The sequence below is a fragment of the Salmo salar genome, chromosome 08 (genome assembly GCF_965601325.2).
Source record: "Salmo salar chromosome 08, fSalSal1, whole genome shotgun sequence".
Lineage (NCBI taxonomy): Eukaryota > Metazoa > Chordata > Actinopteri > Salmoniformes > Salmonidae > Salmo > Salmo salar.
In genome coordinates, this window is record NC_138298.1 from 27700860 (window position 1) to 27719581 (window position 18722).

Genomic DNA, 18722 nt, shown 5'->3' on the forward strand with positions numbered 1-18722 from the left:
ATCCATTACAAAGGATCTCTGCTGTTACGTGACACTTCCTACGGCTCCAATGGGCTCTCAGAGCCCGGGAAAAACCTGAATGACGTAATTCAAAGCCTTGGCTGAAACACACGAGCGCTTTTGCTAAGTGGTCTATCAGAGGACAAAGGGCTTAGGCTCGTGCACTGGCCGCCCCCGTCTTTCTGTTTTTCCCTCTATTTACCGAAACTCAGATTCCCGGTCGGAATATTATCGCTTTTTTACGAGATAAATTGCATAAAAATTGATTTTAAACAGCGGTTGACATGCTTCGAAGTACGGTAATGGAATATTTAGAAATTTTTTGTCACGAAATGCGCCATGCGCGCGACCCTGATTTACCATTTCGGATAGTGTCTAGAACGCACGAACAAAACGCCGCTGTTTGGATATAACGATGGATTATTTGGGACCAAACCAACATTTCAATCCTACAGACGAAGAACCATATATGTGACAATTTTTCCATTTTAAGATAATCAGTTATTTTTATATTATTCATTGTGTGTACCACATTGGGTGTTTTATGGTTGACAAATAATTCACCATACTCATATCTTCCAACAACAATTGATATTTTTTTGTTATTTCAAAAAATACTTTTTTTATTGTCGTTTTAATTTTTAGAATGTGGAAGAACAGTATATCTCCAGTGATGATTTCAGTTTGTGGAAGAACAGTATATGTGACATTTTGCATGACACTTGTAAGATGTCCTTTTTTAATACCTGATATGATGTTTTAAGTACTTTCAAGTACAGATGCCCTTCATGTAAATAACTTAAATGCAATATGTAGTTAATTCATTTAATGGAGGTTCATTTAAAGGTGGTCTATCAACTTTAGCACCGATGACTTTTCTTAAAAGTTGAGTCATGAAATCTTAGTCTCATTTAAAATGAAGCCCTCAATGTGAACATACCATAGAATAACTACAAAAATAGAATACAATTAAATTAATTCAATCAAAAGAAGTACAACTTGTACATATCAAATATGGATCAATGTGATGTGCCAATATGCATGTCCATTATGCAGGTCCCTAAGGTCAATATTACAAAACGTTCAGAAAACCATTCTCTTTGCGTTTAACACTATGATCTGCAATTAAGTTTTGAATTGCGTTAAACCCATGCTAAAGGCAAGAAACGTCCTGTACTGAGGTGACAGCTGTAAATAAGTATTAACTGCTTAGAGTTGATGCTAAATGTGGTGACAGAGATGTATATTGTAATGAATAAAAAAAAGGGAATCATTAGGATATTTTATTGTTAGAACAACATGTTGCATGTTGATGGGATGTTAGTAAACTATTCTCTGTGCAATACATGTGACTTTTAACCACCTCACTGAAGTGGTCTGTAGTCCAGCTGGTCGCTTGAGAACAGAATCTGGGAGGTGACTGAAGTCTTCACATTGCATCCTCATCACCTTGAATGGTTTTGCTGGTTGTGCTTGTTGTTTCTCGTATGGGACAGTGTAGAAACTGTTGAACAGATGCAGCTTGCGCTCATCAATCAACTTTCCACAATCCTTTCTGCACGTCGTGGAACACGCTCTTCCCTGCAGGATACAGTGTAACGTTACATATAACTAGCTAGCTACTGTAGCCATGTCGAATCATCCGGTGGATGGACAAAAAGTAGCTAGCTATGTTTCTTCTATAATCTAGCAATAACATTTGTAACGATAATGTATAAGTTAGTAGCCAACGAACTTTAGCTAATATGCTTTCTCTATAGTTACAAATTAGACAACCCAGAACATACATGTTAGTTACTGTACTCTATAGCTAGCTAGCTTGATTGTTTGATATACGGTTCTTCCACATACCTCTTTTGGACAGCTTTTCCCAGTTTTTTCTTGACCCTTACGATTTGTATAGGGTTTTCCCGCATCCCGTAAGATCTTCCTTTGCCTGTCTTTCCATTCTTTTAGTTTTGTTTTACGTTTCTTTCCCACATTTCGGTGATTTTCATCAGCAACAGAAAAGTTGTGCGCTTGTCCGTCCATTCTGAGTGGTGCACATAAACGGTTATTCCACGAGAGCCTATCTTTAAATTTAAACATATTGTTAATTAGCGCGTGGAAAGCTTGTGAAACCGGTTCACTATAGAAAAAGGGTGTCCAATAATGATTTTTCATGTATATCTCGTTTTTTTGAAAAATGTCACATATACGGTTCTTCGTCTGTAGGATTCATTTGTTATTGAAGTAGAAGTCCTGGGAGTGCATTCTGATGAAGAACAGGAAAGGTAATAACATTTTTCTTATAGTAAATCTGATTTTGGTGAAGGCTAAACTTGCCGGGTGTCTAAATAGCTAGCCCGTGATGGCTGGGCTATGTACTTAGAATATTGCAAAATGTGCTTTCACCAAAAAGCTATTTTAAAATCGGACATATCGAGTGCATAGAGGAGTTCTGTATTTATAATTCTTAAAATAATTGTTATGCTTTTTGTGAATGTTTATCGTGAGTAATTTAGTAAATTGTTAGTAAATTCCCCGGAAGTTTGCGGGGGGTATGCTAGTTCTGAACGTCACATGCTAATGTAAAAAGCTGTTTTTTGATATAAATATGAACTTGATTGAACAAAACATGCATGTATTGTATAACATAATGTCCTAGGTGTGTCATCTGATGAAGATCATCAAAGGTTAGTGCTGCATTTAGCTGTCTTCTGGGTTTTTGTGACATTATATGCTAGCTTGAAAAATGGGTGTCTGATTATTTCTGGCTGGGTACTCTGCTGACATAATCTAATGTTTTGCTTTCGTTGTAAAGCCTTTTTGAAATCGGACAGTGTGGTTAGATTAATCTGGTTACTACTCCTGCCCAGTAACTAGAATATGCATATAATTATTGGCTTTGGATAGAAAACACCCTAAAGTTTCTAAAACTGTTTGAATGGTGTCTGTGAGTATAACAGAACTCAAATGGCAGGCCAAAACCTGAGAAGATTCCATGCAGGAAGTTGCCTGTCTGACAAGTTGTTTCATCTTGGCTCTTTTTATTGAAGACTGAGGATCTTTGCTCTAACGTGACACTTCCTACGGCTCCCATAGGCTCTCAGAGCCCGGGAAAAAGCTGAACGATATCGAGGCAGCCTCTGGCTGAAACACATTATCGCTTTTGGCAAGTGGCCGATCAGAGTACTATGGGCTTAGGCGCGTGCCCGAGTCGACCAAATGCTTTATTTTCTTTCATCTGTTTACCTAAACTCAGATTCCCGGTCGGAATATTATCGCTTTTTTTATGAGAAAAATGGCATAAAAATTTATTTTAAACAGCGGTTGACATGCTTCGAAGTACGGTAATGGAATATTTAGAATTTTTTTGTCACGAATTGCGCCATTTTCGTCACCCTTATTTAGCCTTTCGGATAGTGTCTTGAACGCACGAACAAAACGCCGCTGTTTGGATATAACTATGGATTATTTTGAACCAAACCAACATTTGTTATTGAAGTAGAAGTCCTGGGAGTGCATTCTGACGAAGACAGCAAAGGTAATAACATTTTTCTTATAGTAAATCTGACTTTGGTGAGTGCTAAATTTGCTGGGTGTCTAAATAGCTAGCCCTGTGATGCCGGGCTATCTACTGAGAATATTGCAAAATGTGCTTTCACCGAAAAGCTATTTTAAAATCGGACATATCGAGTGCATAGAGGAGTTCTGTATCTATAATTCTTAAAATAATTGTTATGCTTTTTGTGAACGTTTATCGTGAGTAATTTAGTAAATTCACCGGCAGTGTTCGGTGGGAATGCTAGTCACATGCTAGTCACATGCTAATGTAAAAAGCTGGTTTTTGATATAAATATGAACTTGATTGAACAAAACATGCATTTATTGTATAACATAATGTCCTAGGGTGTGTGGTTAGATTAACGAGAGTCTTGTCTTTAAAATGGTGTAAAATAGTCATATGTTTGAAAAATTGAAGTTTTTGCATTTTTTAGGTTTTTGAGTAACGCGCCACGGTATTACACTGGCTGTTACGTAGGTGGGACGATTTGGTGCCACCTACCCTAGAGAGGTTAATTCAGTTATTTATGTATTGCAAAGTTTCACGGATTTAATAAAATGTGGAACTACAACCACGCTGCACTTTGGTCCGCTCCTTTCGACAGCCGTGACAATAACCATGGTAACACTTAAAAGGGAACAGTTGGGAGAATATGGAACAATGATTAGACTGAAGGTGAGGACACAACAGGTCACCTGACAAGACTGAATCCAAACATTACTGTTGATTTTATGTGCATTTTACATTGACATTTACACTAAACTATTCCCTGACAATCCAGGTGTGTGTGATGCAACATCCAACATTTACAAATCATTCAACGAAGCCACTCGTACCCAATATAAGAGCTACAACATTTCAGTACCACTCCCTGCACCTTCTGACCAAGGCCTTAGGAATTCTGAACAAGAACAAGAAGCATTTCCAAACCTTCCGAGGAACCAAAGGCTTGCTGTGGTGTCCGAAATACTACAATGCGATTTGGAACTCGCTCCTGTTTTGAGATCACCACCTACCTTGGTGCCCCACTGGGGGGGTACTCTCAGCTGCTGCATGAGAAGGAGGTGCTGATTCCCCCCTATGAAGTGTTCAATAGACAATATTTTCTATTCCATTCATATTAGGACGCTTCCCAATGGGCACACACGTCAATTCAACATCCACTCTACACTGGTTCAACCTAATTTTATTGAAATGATGTGGAAACAACGTTGATTCAACCAGTGTGCCCAGTGGGTTGGTTCTTCCACAAATGTTTTAAATTAAAACGTATCACTGAGAAATCGTTGGAACTCACCCAGTGACGTCATTACCAGTTACTCACACAAACTGAGAGCCTGTGACCGTGTGACCATAGGATCTGGTACTTCTGTGTGGGAACAATGTTTGTGGTTGTTTGGGCTTGTATTAGTCAGATGTCTGACAAGGTATAAGTAGACCTTTGCAGAAAAGCTGCAAACACAAGTCTTGAAGCTGATCAATACAAAACAACCTCAATTGTGCTCCAGTCTGGTAAGTTGAACTATCAGATCATTATTATCTGATAAGATGTTACAACAGTTGTGGTATGATATATAGCATTGTCAGTAGTAGTACTCATTATTTCTCTATAGAGTTTATATCAGTAGTACTAACTAAATGACACTAGGTTGTTGTACGTAGCTAATGTTGTTATTTCTCCATAGAGTTTATATCACTAGTACTAATTAAATACTACCAGATTGTTGTAGCTAACGTAGCTATGATTTTTTTATTTTTGCAAAATGCTATATATCCATTGTTTAGCTGGAATGGAATGTTTTTATCTTTTATATTTGACTGTAATATGTGGTTGTCTCACCTAGCTACTGCACAGAGCCTTCAGAACGTATTCATGCCCCTTTACTTTTTCCACATTTAGTTGTGTTACAAAGTGGGAATGAAATGGATTTAAATGGCTTTTTTTTTCAAAAATGTACACAAAATATGATGAAGTATCAAAGTGGAAGAAATTATTTTACATATGTGAAAAGTTAATGAAAAATAAAACACATATATCTTGATTAGATAAGTATTCAACCCTCTGAGTCAATACATGTTAGAATCAATTTTGACAGCAATTACAGCTGTGAGTCTTTCTGGGTAAGTTAAGAACTTTGCCTACCTGTATTGTACAATATTTGCAATCAATCAAGTTGGTTGTTGATCATTGCTAGACAGTCATTTTCTAGTCTTGCCATAGATTTTCAAGATGACTTAGTCAAAACTGTAACTAGGCCACTTAAGAACATTCAATGTTGTCTTGTTAAGCAACTCCAATGTACATTTGGCCTTGTGTTTTAGGTTATTTCCTGGTGAAAGGTGAATTTATCTCTCAGTGCCTGGTGCAAAGCAGACTGAACAAGATTTTACTCTAGGATTTGGCTTGTGCTTAGCTTTATTCCCCAAAAAACTCCCTAGTCCTTGTCAATGACAATTATACCCATAACATGATGCTGCCATTACCATGCTTGAAAATATGACAAGTGGTTCCCTTATATAACGCTTTGTATTCAAAATATAATAAATTTCTTAGCAATTTTTTTAGCAGTTTTACTTCAGTGTCTCATTGCAAACAGGTTGCATTTTTTGCAATATTGTATTCTGTACAGGCTTCCTACTTTTCCATCTGTCAATTAGGTTAGTGTTGTGGAGTGTGTACAATGTTGTTGATCCATGCTCAGTTTTCTACCATCACAGACATTAAACTCTTTACCTGTTCTAAAGTCACCATTGGCCTCATTGTGAAATCCCTGAGTGGTTTCCTTCCTTTCTCGATAGAGTTTACGTATATCTGTTGTCATTCTGTGGTCAATTGGAAAGAAGTAGCAAGCCAATTATTGAATGAGACTTGATTGACAGTAGTTTTACTTCACAATAAAGGCTTTATTAAATGGTGGCTTTCCAAAAACTCCTATCAATTTTTAGAAGTGAATAATATCAAAGCTACTTTTATAATGAATATAATGATTGCCAGTATGTTTAAGTTTACTATCCGCTTCTATATGGTGCTATTGCAATTCGTTTTAAAACGTGAAAAATATCAAAGCTATGTTGTTTCATATTTGGTATTCTTATGCTGATTGGTATTTGTCTCCTATACATGCTGTTTTACTACAGATGCTGTTGAAGTCATGGGGAGAGAAAACATCCTAACCTTTGCTGTGCTGTGTGTATTCCATGATTGGACTCTGGGTGTGGACTCCAAGATGGTACTTCCAGCATATAGTCTTGCTACTTTTAAGCTGAGAACAAGATTGTTACAGTAAAAAAATATATAATAATAATATATATAAAACTGTTCCTCTGTTTTACACTTTTTGCCTGTTTTTTCCCCTCCATATTCTCTGAAGGTTCATCTTCATCAGTCTGGTCTCAATTCCAGCATACCATTAGACATGGTCCCTGACTCTGTTGATGACATGTATAACACCTGCACTAAACAAATGTACAACAAGGTGGAGAAGGAATATCTTGTACATGAAAACAAAGAGCCCTTCAAAAATGCCTGGAAGTGGGCAGAAAGTTGTGCAAAAAATGTGAAGGAACGATTCCGAAAGGACAATTCAGAGTACAATTTTGACGACAAACTTTCACATAATCATATCAAGGCTATCTGTGCTTACACAACAGGTCATCCTTCAATACACTCAGAGTTCAACCAAGCAGTCCGGACCAATAGATATGAGTATACAACCTCCTTCCAATTCCACTCCCTGCATTTCCTCCTGACTGACGCCATTCGCCTCCTGAAAAAAAAAAAAAAACCTTGTCACACCACATACAGAAGAACCAAAATGAAGTTTGTGGGTAAAGTTAACTAAACTATTAGATTTGGCTTCTTTGCCTCCAGCTCTCTCTACAAGGCAAATTCTGAATTTGGAGACAAGTCCTGCTTTGAGATAAAGACGTGTTTTGGCGCTTACCTGAAGTCTTTCCCCAAAATGGGGATAAAAGAAGAGGAGGTGTTGATTCCACCCTATGAAGTGTTCAACGTTACTGAAGTACTCAAGAAAGAAGATGATCCAACACTTTGGTGTGATGTTGTGAACAAACTACAGAGCACCAAAATACCCAAGAGTAACCTGAATTGCAAAATGTTTAAGAAGCCAATTACTAATTAAATGTTTTATATATTGAGTCATTGTCCCTAAAGAGGATGTAATTCAACTAGCTCGGCTTCTTATTCTTATGCTTCTTACAAAAATAAATACAATAAAATGTTAAGTGACTATAGTTTCTATTGTAATCAGTTAATTGGTTTATTTGTGGATGTTACATACAAACCTCATTCTGACTCCCTGAAATGGTGTTAATTAAGATGTTTGTACTAGCCTGTGTATCAGACTCCATAGGAGACTTTAAACCATATGCCTTCTGCAGCTTGTGGCAAAATGAATAAAGAAAATCATTGAGCATGAATACTGTATTCGTCATGTATTTTTTGTTTCAACTATTACAGTACTACATTTAGACAAACTGAAGTCATACATTGGGGCCATGGATTAAACTATAATATTACATGACAAGTTTAATTGTTCAATAAAATTATGCTTCATTTCTTCCTCCCAGGTGACACATTAAGCCACAAATAAAGTGATACCCGAAACTACCAATTAGTACTGAATTTTTTTCCCTGAAACATTCAAAATCATGTAAAAACATTAAAACATTTACTACTTGCACAAAAAGACAACATAAGGCGACATGGAATAATACAAATAATGTTCTGAAATGTTATTCCATAGAATACTTCTAACAGTCCAAAATGGCTTCTGACCAATCATATGGCCAAATAAGGCTTGACTGGCTGGCTCCACAGTACTGTCACAGAGCAAAGTTGACGTTTTGTCTTCAATTGGCCGAAAGGCATCACTCATCACCAGCGGATTCTCATTGCAGTTGGAGCCCCACCCCAGCTGTCCCTGATTGGCTCCCCTCCTGTTTCTGTCCTCCAATGGGGTGCAAATACACACTTGATTCTCTGCCGGTTGGTTAAGAAGTCAATATGCAGCACACACACACTCAAGTCTCCCTCCCTTCATCCCTCTCTCTCCCTCTCTCTCTCCCCCTCTCTCTCTCCCATATCTCTGTCCCTCCCTCCCTCCCTCAGGTTGGAGGTGTGAAGGGCCAGGATGGAGTCTCTAGCTCCCAGGTAGAGTGTGTCAGAGCTGGGGTCCAGCCTGAGGACGCTGGCATTGGACACCCCCAGAACTGTGCCTGATGAAGAAATGAACTAAGCTGATGCTGTGTTGTTTGTTTATTAATTTGGGTAAAAACAAGACATAACCAATGAGTTTTCAAATAGAATAATGGACATTTTACAGTATATTTTACAGTATATCTCTCATTTCTCAGCATACCATAGATTAAAGCAGCCTTTTTCAAACCTCTACTCTGGAGTCCCAGACATTAAATGTTGTAGCCCTGATCTAGCATGCCTGATTCAAATAGTTAAAGGCTTCATGATTAGTTGACAAGTTGAATCAGGTGTGCTACTTAGTTCTGGAATAGTTAAAATACATGGAACGGCTGGGGGTCCCTGAGGAGAGGTTTGAAAACTCAATACCACTATTTTCACTGGCAAGACACCTTGTTCCCTTCTCCCCCTCCATCCCCATCGTTGGGCTCTCCTTTCCTCCAGAGCCTGGAGAAAACACACAAAGATAGGGCTGGATTCAACCACAGCTGGCTGGAGGCACCATCATTGGGGAGGAAGGGCTCATAGAATGGTATCAAACACATGGTTTCCATGGTTTCCATGTGTTTGATACTACTCCATTCACTCCATTCCAGCCATTATTATGAGCCATCCTCCCCTCACCTGCCACCCCTGGCAACCAAACCACTTCAACACTTATGCATTCTCTTGTTTAGCGATATTGAGTCTTTACAGTTTGACTGTCTGCATGTTCAGTAGTATCTAGTCAATTGACGCAAGGAGCATCAATCTAAGTAACATAACGAAGAAATGCCCTTCAAAATCCGTCAGTTTAAGCTAGAGATATCTGTTTTTTGCATGGGCTGCTTCTCAATCTACCATATCTGCCTATAGTGGCCTTCCAAATCTGCGGTGGAAGGTTTCCAAGTTACAGCTGTGTTTGTCAGACCACGAAACATCCTGAAAAACGGTCTTCTCATGGAAATGTCTGTAGCGTCCTTAACGAGTTGGCCTACAAACTAAATGGATAGATGAGACTCTCACAAACACGATGGTGTTCTCCGTTTTGCTCTACGAACCATACAAGTATCATGGAACTATTTAAAGGTAACTGCGACCGGTAGAAAATGAATGGAAGTATGGAAGTAGTTTTGCGCCTACCCAAAAAAAGGGAAAACGGCTTAGACACTCCATCCACAACTTATGCCTATGTCGCCGTTCAGCATCTGTAGTGGAATGTGCTGTTTGTCAGACAGGAGACAAAATCGGGCTTCTCACAAAAACATCTGCAGCATCTGAATAGTTCAGACTACTGACTAAAATGACCACTCTATGGAAAGTTGGGACTCTCACAAACATGAGAGTCATGGGACTCATCTGAAGGGAATCCATACAAATAAATGGAAGTATGGAGGTACAGTGAGGGAAAAAACGTATTTGATCCACTGCTGATTTTGTGCATTTGCCAACTGACAAAGAAATGATCAGTCTATAATTTTAATGGTAGGTTTATTTGAACAGTGAGAGACAGAATAACATCAAAACTAGACTACAATACTAAACTACATGCTAAATGCATTGCAGAAACGTTATCGTGCAACCAGGGGATCAAATTAAGGTCCTACACCTGTATACAGCACTATCCCCGACACACCCACCACCCCATCCCTCTCCTTGACCTTAGCAGTTCCTACACCTGTATACAGCACTATCCCCAACACACCCACCACCCCATCCCTCTACTTGACCCTAACATATCCTACACCTGTATACAGCACTATCCCCAACACACCCAACACCCCATCCCTCTACTTGACCCTAACATATCCTACACCTGTATTCAGCACTATCCCCAACACACCCACCACCCCATCCCTCTACTTGACCCTAACATATCCTACACCTGGCCATCAACCTGGGAGGATGGAACCCCTTTTTTCAAAACCCCCCCAAAAATGTCTACTGCTGCAGCTAACACAGAGAAACTTCTGGGATTTCCGCTCAATCAGTACAGCACAATTAATAACCATGGTAATAAATGCAAGAAATCTAAAAGGTGTCCTCTCTGGATCTCTCTCTTCAGTCCTACTCCCAGTCGAATCACTCACCCTTGGGCTATGATCTACTTTCCTCACTGCCTCAGCATAGGAAACCTTCTGCCCCACTCTAACTCTGGCAATCTCAGCCTGTCTCTCTCGCACTTCAGATCCCCAGCTGCATGGGTGTCCCCACAGTTGACACACAAGGCTTTCACAATCCCAACTTTACACTCCCTCTGACTACACCCTCCTTCACACTTCTCATATCTTCGGATCTCTCTTCTACACACTGCTGCAACAAATGCTTCGCACCTAAAGCACCGTAACGGGTTCGGAACAAAACCCCCAAATAGTTGATCTAACCTGACCGTCAATTAAGAACTTTCTATTAAAGCTCAACAAGACAGACGGGGTATTGTCAGTCTCAGTCATTGGGTCTACATCTCACCAACAAAGGACATAAAAAAAAATCTGAAATATTGTTTTTCAGATCTATACTCAACACCACCGCACTGATCACTCCATTGAGCGGCACCCTGCTCCGTAGAACAAAGCACACCACAGGTCGAGCCCTGAGATGTGTGATGTGGAGCACCCTCTGCCTCTGGGTGGAGGATGCACACAACATCTAAACAATTCTACTTCTGTGACATATGTAACAGTTCCCAGTTTGTTCTTTGCCCAGCTTGTCAGAACATATGGGTTGGCCAAAGAGCAAGGATCCACTTCATCCCCAAATTTCACTCCTACCCATCCAAAGCATCTCTGGTGTGATCAGGACTGGAAGTTTCTGCCACTCCTGCCGCTGCAGGCACATCATCCTGGTTAGGCTTAATTTTAGAGGAAACATTACTGGCGACCAACTCCACCTCAAGATTCTTAACAGAAGTAGCAGAATGATGGGATCCAAGATCCTCAAGAGAGCAAGTAGATTTATGTCTAAATTTACTTAGCTAGTATTCAGGAGACAAACGTTTGTACTAAGCATCATTGCTTGAGTTTCGCATCACTGCACTTCCTCAATGTTTTGTGGAACATAACTAGTCTACTGGTAGGCAGGAAGCTACAATCTGAAAATAACTTGGAATTGTATTAATATGCTCATACAAACATGTAAACAAGTGTGTGTGGTTTGATATTATAACAGCAAAATTATACATTTTCATTGTTGAATGTATTCTGTTGAGTCTGCTGTACTGACATCATGTTGTATTTGATGATGTGTGAAACATAACTACTGGTACACAGGAGGTTACAAACAGGAAATAAGTAGGACTTTTATTAATATGATACTACAAACAAATACAACAATAGCTGTGTTTGCATGAGTGTTTGTGGGTTTTAGATAGAGAGAGAGAGAGAGAGAGAGAGAGAGAGAGAGAATAAAGGAGGAAGTTGTGTGCACTATAGGATTAAGCATGTGTTAGAGTATGTTGTCATGGTGATGTTAAACCACATTCTCACAAATCCAGTGGAGTATGCTGCCACATGACAAGTCATTCCATGCCTCCAGAGGGCTCTGATTGTTGTGTATCTCAACACAGTCCTCCTCACCATTGTCTGCTTGGCCACCACTGTTATCAGGCTGTGGTTTATAAACAGTGGGTTAAAAACAGTCAGATAACTTGGTTAATACCAGTACCTACAGGGTTAAAAACAGTCAGATATCATGGTTAATACCAGTACCTACAGGGTTAAAAACAGTCAGATATCATGGTTAATACCAGTACCTACAGGGTTAAAAACAGTCAGATATCATGGTTAATACCAGTACCTACAGGGTTAACAACAGTCAGATATCATGGCTAATACCAGTACATACAGGGTTAAACACCATCAGATATCATGGTTAATACCAGTACCCACAGGGTTATTAACAGTCAGATATCATGGTTAATACCAGTACCTACAGGGTTAAAAACAGTAAGATATCATGGTTAATACCAGTACCTACAGGGTTAACAACAGTCAGATATCATGGTTAATACCAGTACCTACAGGGTTAAAAACAGTCAGATATCATGGTTAATACCAGTACCTACAGGGTTAACAACAGTTAGATATCATGGTTAACATGTTGTTACTTTATTTTATAGCCCTGTTCTAAAATGTATTAAATACAAAAATCAATCTACGCACAAAACCCCATAATGACAAAGCGAAAACAGGTTTTTAGAAATATTTGTAAATGTATTGAAAATAAAAAACAGAAATACTTTATTTATATAAGTTTTGAGACCCATTGCTATGAGACCCGAAATTGAGCTCAGGGGCATCCTGTTTCTATTGATCATCCTTAAGATGTTTTTTTAACTCGATTGGAGTCCACCTGTGGTAAACTCAATTGATTGGACATGATTTGGAAAGGCAAACACCTGTCTATATAAGGTCCAATAGTTGACAGTGCATGTCAGAGCAAAAACCAAGCCATGAGGTCAAAGGAACTGTCCGTCGAGCTCCGAGACAGGATTGTGTCGAGGCACAGATCTGGGGAAGGCTACCAACAACTTCTGCAGCATTGAAGGTCCCCAAGAGCACTGTGGCCTCCATCATTCTTAAAGACACTTCCTAGAGCTGGCCGCCCGGCCAAACTGAGCAATAGGTGGAGAAGGGCCTTGGTCAGAGAGGTGACCAAGAACCCAATGGTCACTCTGACAGAGCTCCAGAGTTCCTCTGTGTTGATGGGAGTAGCTTCCAGAAGGAGAACCATCTCTGCAGCACTCCACCAATTAGTGCTTTATGGTAGAGTGGCCAGACGGAAGCCACTCCTCAGTAAAAGGCACATGACAGCCCGATTGGAGTTTGCCAAAAGGCACCTAAACGACTCTCAGGCAATGAGAAACAAGATTCTCTGGTCTGATGAAAACAAGATTGTACTCTTTGGCCTGAATGCCTAGCGTCATGTCTGGAGGAAACCTGGCACCATCCCTACGGTGAAGCATGGTAATCCTAAGCATCCTAATCAGTCAGGTTTCAAGACTGGGCATTCAACTGAGACTGCTCTTCTCTGTGTCACGGAGGCTCTCCGCACTGCTAAAGCTAACTCTCTCTCCTCTGCTCTCATCCTTCTAGACCTATCTGCTGCCTTTGATACTGTGAACCATCAGATCCTCCTCTCCACCCTCTCTGAGTTGGGCATCTCCGGTGCGGCCCACGCTTGGATTGCGTCCTACCTGACAGGTTGCTTCTACCAGGTGGCGTGGCGAGAATCTGTCTCCGCACCATGCGCTCTCACCACTGGTGTCCCCCAGGGCTCTGTTCTAGGCCCTCTCCTATTCTCGCTATACACCAAGTCACTTGGCTCTGTCATATCCTCACATGGTCTCTCCTATCATTGCTATGCAGACGACACACAATTAATCTTCTCCTTTCCCCCTTCTGATAACCAGGCGGCGAATCGCATCTCTGCATGTCTGTCAGACATATCAGTGTGGATGACGGATCACCACCTCAAGCTGAACCTCGGCAAGACGGAGCTGCTCTTCCTCCCGGGGAAGGACTGCCCGTTCCATGATCTCGCCATCACGGTTGACAACTCCCTTGTGTCCTCCTCCCAGAGTGCTAAGAACCTTGGCGTGATCCTGGACAACACCCTGTCGTTCTCCACTAACATCAAGGCGGTGACCCGATCCTGTAGGTTCATGCTCTACAACATTCGCAGAGTACGACCCTGCCTCACACAGGAAGCGGCGCAGGTCCTAATCCAGGCACTTGTCATCTCCCGTCTGGATTACTGCAACTCGCTGTTGGCTGGGCTCCCTGCCTGTGCCATTAAACCCCTACAACTCATCCAGAACGCCGCAGCCCGTCTGGTGTTCAACCTTCCCAAGTTCTCTCACGTCACCCCGCTCCTCCGCTCTCTCCACTGGCTTCCAGTTGAAGCTCGCATCCGCTACAAGACCATGGTGATTGCCTACGGAGCTGTGAAGGGAACGGCACCTCTATACCTTCAGGCTCTGATCAGGCCCTACACCCAAACAAGGGCACTGCGTTCATCCACCTCTGGCCTGCTGGCCCCCCTACCTCTGAGGAAGCACAGTTCCCGCTCAGCCCAGTCAAAACTGTTCGCTGCTCTGGCACCCCAATGGTGGAACAAGCTCCCTCACGACGCCAGGACAGCGGAGTCAATCACCACCTTCCGGAGACACCTGAAACCCCACCTCTTTAAGGAATACCTAGGATAGGATAAAGTAATCCTTCTAACCCCCCACCCCCTTAAAAGATTTAGATGCACTATTGTAAAGTGGTTGTTCCACTGGATATCCTCTCTAGGCTAGGCGGGACGAATTCGTCCCACCTACGTAACAGCCACTGCTATCCTGTGGCGCGATTTTCAAAACCTTAAAAATCCTATTACTTCAATTTCTCAAACATATGACTATTTTACAGCCATTTAAAGACAAGACTCTCGTTAATCTAACCACACTGTCCGATTTCAAAAAGGCTTTACAACGAAAGCAAAACATTAGATTATGTCAGCATAGTACCAAGCCAGAAATAATCAGACACCCATTTTTCAAGCCAGCATATAATGTCACCAAAACCCAGAAGACAGCTAAATGCAGCACTCACCTTTGATGATCTTCATCAGATGACAACCCTAGGACATTATGTTATACAATACATGCATGTTTTGTTCAATCAAGTTCAGATTTATATCAAAAACCAGCTTTTTACATTAGCATGTGACGTTCAGAACTAGCATACCCCCCGCAAACTTCCGGGGAATTCGCTAACATTTTACTAAATTACTCACGATAAACGTTCACAAAAAGCATAACAATTATTTTAAGAATTATAGATACAGACCTCCTCTATGCACTCGATATGTCCGATTTTAAAATAGCTTTTTGGTGAAAGCACATTTTGCAATATTCTAAGTACATAGCCCAGGCATCACGGGCTCGCTATTTAGACACCCGGCAAGTTTAGCACTCACCATAATCATATTTACTATTATAAAAGTTTCATTACCTTTTGTTGTCTTCGTCAGAATACACACCCAGGACTGCTACTTCAATAACAAATGTTGGTTTGGTCCAAAATAATCCATCGTTATATCCGAATAGCGGCGTTTTGTTCGTGCGTTCCAGACACTATCCGAAATAGTAAAGAAGTGTCACGCGCATGGCGCAATTCGTGACAATAAAATTCTAAGTATTCCATTACCGTACTTCGAAGCATGTCAACCGCTGTTTAAAATCAATTTTTACGACATTTTTCTCGTAGAAAAGCAATAATATTCCGACAGGGAATCTCCTTTTCGGCAAACAGAGGAAAAAATCCCAAAGGCGGGGGCGGTCGGGGTCATGCGTATAAGCCAGTGTCCCTTGATCGGCCACTTGAGAAAGGCGATAATGTGTTTCAGCCTGGGGCTGGAATGACGACATTCTGTTTTTTCCCGGGCTCTGAGCGCCTATGGACGACGTGGGAAGTGTCACGTTAGAGCAGAGATCCTTAGTAAATGATAGAGATGGAAAAGAAGTTCAACAAATGGTCAGACAGGCCACTTCCTGTAAAGGAATCTCTCAGGTTTTGACCTGCCATTTGAGTTCTGTTATACTCACAGACACCATTCAAACAGTTTTAGAAAATTTAGGGTGTTTTCTATCCATATGTAATACGTATATGCATATTCTAGTTACTGGGTAGGAGTGGTAACCAGATTAAATCGGGTATGTTTTTTATCCAGCCGTGTCAATACTGCCCCCTAGCCCTAACAGGATATCATAAGGTGAATGCACCAATTTGTAAGTCGCTCTGGATAAGAGCGTCTGCTAAATGACTTAAATGTAAATGTAATGTAAATGTAAATGGTGTTGGCAGCATCATGCTGTAGGGATATTTTTCAGCGGCATGGACTGGAAGACTAGTCAGGATCGAGGCAAAGACGAATGGAGCAAAGTACAGAGAGGTCCTTGATGAAAACTTCAGACTGGGGTGAAGGTTCAACATCCAACAGGACAAAGACCCTAGGCACACAGCCAAGACAATGCAGAAGTGGCTTCAGGACAAGTCTCTGAATGTCCTTGAGTGGCCAACCAGAGCCCCGACTTGAACCCGATTGAACATCTCCTAATAGAACTGAAAATAGCTCTGCAGCGACGCTGCCCATCCAACCTGACAGAGCTTGAGAGGATCTGCAGAGAAGAATGGGAGAAAGTCCCCAAATCAGGTGTGCCAAGCTTGTAGCGTCATAACCATGAAGATTCAAGAATGTAATCACTGCCAAAGGTGCTTCAGCAAAGTACTGAGTAAAGGGTCTTAATACTTATGTAAATGTGATATATTTCAGTATTGTGTATTGATTGATGAGGAAAAAACTATTTAACCAATTTTAGAATTAGGCTGTAACATAAGAAAATTGTTGTAAAAAGTTAAGGGGTCTGCACTGTATTTCACTCAATAGCCATTGTCAATGTTAAGGTTTATAGTTCACTATGTAGGCTGTACACGAATATCCAGTCCTAAACATACAGCTGCCGGCCTGTAGAGTCTTGGTCTTCCATCTGCAGAAGAGCACACACCCACACCCGCACACACACGCACGCACACACACTTACATCACTAATGCTGACAGCTGAAACAAGTGTAAATCAAAACTAGATGTTAAACTGATGTCTGTGCCCAGTGGGATGATTTTACCAACTGAGACACAGAAGTAAATCTATCAAAACTTCAGTAGTGTTTTTTTTATTATATGGTGTTAGTGTTTGTCTAGTTATGTGTGTGTGTGTCACAGGAGGTTGGTGGCACCTTCATTGGGGAGGACAGCCTCATGTTAATGACTGGAGCGGAATAGGTGGACAACAGCAGAATTAAGGGTTGGATCATAAATAAACTTCCAAAAACATTAAAAAGAAGAAGAAGGATGTCAGGGAACAGAATAAACAAGGGATGGAGAGGACGTTATACACAACAGTCTGGTCTACAAGTTTGTGTCCCAAAAGGGATCCTATTTGTCTATGTAGTGCACTATTTAGAGAATAAGGTGCCATAAAGGACACATATCAAGTCTCCTTCTTTAGAGCCTGGAAACATCCTGTCACCTGTTGTGGTCCACAGACAGAGAACACAGAGGGAGAGGGTGTTGACCCCATTACACAACATGCATGAGTGTGTAGCAGACAGGTCCTCTGGTGCTTGGTGTTGCCATTGGTTACCTACACGTTGTCCCTTGTACAGTGAAGGTTGTGAGTCATTCTCACCTTTCATTAGCATTGTTTTTGTGTGTGTGTGTGAGTGTGCCCTCTCAGTATGCAATTCAATCAGGAAGCTGGTAGACTCTGTTAAAGACAATTGTTCCTTTTTTTATTCAAAAGTGACTTTGTTATTCATATCATAAGCATTGGTTAATAATTGGTCCCACTTTTATTTACTAAGCAAATCACATGACATGTTTCTAATAAAACTAATGAAGAATCATTTTACAGAGTACAGTATGTCTACGTATTCTCCTCTAAAACTAAAACTAACAATTATTTGTATTATTTTATCTCTCTTCCTCACGCTCTTAATTTTCTTCCCTCATCTATGTCTCTCTCTGACACGAAGGCTCTATCTCAATTAATTTTTACTAGAGTCCTCTCCGCCTATCTCCTCTCCTCCTTTCAACCCTAATAGAGAAGGTTCAAGGTCCATCCCCTTGGATTCTATTCTCCAATATGTTTTGAGACAGTGTCATACCACTATTTCACCTCTGTTGAGTTCATCTCTCACTTTAACCACTAGGTGGAATCACTTCTTCAGGCTAGGGGCCTTTTTCTGAATTTCTGCCTGACTGACGTGCCCAAAGTAAACTGCCTGTTACTCAGGCCCAGAAGCCAGGATATGCATATAATTAGTACCATTGGATGGAAAACACTTTGAAGTTTGTAGAAATGTTAAAATAATGTATGAGACTATAACACAATAGATATGGTAGGAGAAAATCCAAAGAAAAACCAACCAGAATTTT

General features: G+C 40.7%; 1 long non-coding RNA gene and 1 pseudogene across 1 annotated transcript; one reads left to right on the forward strand and one right to left on the reverse strand.

Moving 5' to 3' along the window:
• Window positions 1-1268: 1268 nt before the first annotated feature.
• On the reverse strand, window positions 1269-2198 carry LOC123744211 (uncharacterized). The gene is made up of 2 exons (XR_006770807.2): window positions 1852-2198; window positions 1269-1581 (listed from the first exon to the last, which is right to left on the reverse strand). It is a non-coding gene; the product is annotated as an uncharacterized LOC123744211 (long non-coding RNA).
• Window positions 2199-6694: 4496 nt separating this feature from the next.
• Window positions 6695-7973, forward strand: LOC106610445 (T-cell ecto-ADP-ribosyltransferase 1-like; annotated as a pseudogene).
• The last annotated feature ends 10749 nt before the right edge of the window (window positions 7974-18722 follow it).